This window comes from Leucoraja erinacea, chromosome 13 (genome assembly GCF_028641065.1).
Source record: "Leucoraja erinacea ecotype New England chromosome 13, Leri_hhj_1, whole genome shotgun sequence".
NCBI lineage: Eukaryota > Metazoa > Chordata > Chondrichthyes > Rajiformes > Rajidae > Leucoraja > Leucoraja erinaceus.
In genome coordinates this window covers 25371414-25373344 of record NC_073389.1, presented here as the reverse complement: position 1 = coordinate 25373344, position 1931 = coordinate 25371414, and the positions used below count along the sequence as shown (strand labels likewise).

The following is a 1931-nucleotide window of genomic DNA, read 5'->3' as shown; positions in this document are numbered from 1 at the left end:
CTGGCTGCCCGCTGTTCCATGGTCCTCCTTCTCCAGTTTTGTCCTTCCTTCCGTGAAGTGGATATGGCCGGTGTGGAGGATAACTGGCACAGCTGCTTCCATCTATTCCTTTAACCTGGCTTCAACGCTCTCAGCACTCCTGGCTGCTCCTTTATCTTAGACCCCTGGGACCGACCCCCGTACTGACGGTACTGGTCCCTAGTGGTCGTTGCAGCCGGCCAACCCCACTCTAATGCCCTCAATTCTGGGCACTCCTACTTATATGGTCCTTAGCTAAGGGACATATAAGACATTAAAACTGATGATAACAGCTACTATAGTTTTTATTTAATATATATGGTCCGTAGATAAGGGGTGTATCAGATATTAAACTGATAAGAACAGATACTACACTTGATCTTAGCCAAAAAGCCGAGAAGCGATTATTGTAACTAAAACCCCGATGGGACTGACCCTGGTACTCACATACTGGTCCCTTGTAGTAGATTGCAGCCAGTCAACTGCAAAGTCCTTTGCTGTCGAGAAATGAACTTTCTCACCATGCTGGAGCGAAGTTGGGCACAGGTGTTTTTCCCTCTCCGGGAATCGATGTGCCCATGCTGCTCCTGCCGTTGCCAGCTCCTCACGAAGTGCCAGCTGCCACTGCTGCTGCCTGTGCTGCTGCCGCTGTCTGTGCTCCTGCCGCTGTTAGTGCTGCTGCAGCTGCCGGTGCTCCTGCAGCTGCCGGCTCCCACTGCTGCTGCCGCTACCGCTGCTGCTGCCGCTGCCGCTGCTGCTGCCGCTGCCGCTCCTCCGGTGGTTCTCCCGCCGGCCTTACATGGACCTGGTCCATGTCTGCACCTAGAAGGTAAGTTGAAGGAAACGCAGGGTCTCTTACCTGCTGTTCCCGACTTTCCTTCTCCCGCTGGTGACCGTCGTTCCCTGTGTCGGGTTCGAGCCGCTTGGACCGACCCCGGTGTTCACGGGCCTGGTCCTTCGCGGCAGTTCCGCAGCCGGTAACCCCGGCTGTACCTATGGATCCCCTGGACCCTGGGCCTTACCTTTTGAAGAAGGTTTTCAGCCCGAACGTCCCGTTCCGACTCCATCAGTGCCGCTGCACTCGCTGAGTGTTCCGAGCCCCTCGCTGGTCCGAGCTGTCTGTCCCGCAGCCTCTGCGCTGGCTGCTACCGACTGCTCCCAAGCCAGTCTCGTTTGAGACTGGCATAGGGACCTTTTTTACTTTGCTTCCCGCCCGGCCGAGAGGTGAATTTTGCCGGTGCGGGAGCAAAGTCGGGCTCAGGTTGTTCCCCTCCAGGGAAACTCGTGCTGTTGCTGCTGCTGGCTGCTCGCCCTCCACGGGTCTCCCCACCGGCTTTCCGCAGCCACCTAAAAGTAAGTAGTAAAAAAGGAACGCAGAGTCTCTTACCTGCTGTTCCCGACTTTCAAATTCTCCCGCTTGGGGAACGCCGTTCCCCCCTGTGTGACTCGTTGCAATGCGTGTAGCGATATGACACGCATGCGTGGAAGCGGGGTTCTTCACGAAGTCACTCACGTGACTCCGAAGTAAAATGACTGCTTTAGAATCTCAGAGTCAGCTTGGTCTTTGAATTCTCCTTCTAGTGTTGTACAAAAAGGCCTTCTTCAATCCTTCAGTCACCTGGAAATAAAAGGTATGTAATTCATATCAGGGATCTTAAAAGAAAATGGATTTGTTTTGCAATAAAATGCAACTGATTAGATTTCATCGGAAGAGTTATTCTCTAATAATGCTTCCTGAATGAGATTTAAGGAAATGCCACCATTCTTACATTGAAGGGGTGGTTTTATGACCCCACAATGCCACTAGACGAGGCTACATGCCATCTAAGCATTAGTAAAGTTACTTTGTGAATGTCAGTAATTAAATTATTCAGGGCTCAAAACTGTTCAAATGTTGTGTAATAATGGGTATC

At 52.1% G+C, this 1931-nt stretch overlaps 1 pseudogene; it reads right to left on the bottom strand.

Annotated features, from left to right (window-relative positions):
• Nucleotides 1-315: 315 nt before the first annotated feature.
• LOC129703123 (U2 spliceosomal RNA) lies at nucleotides 316-423 on the bottom strand (annotated as a pseudogene).
• Between the last annotated feature and the right edge of the window lie 1508 nt (nucleotides 424-1931).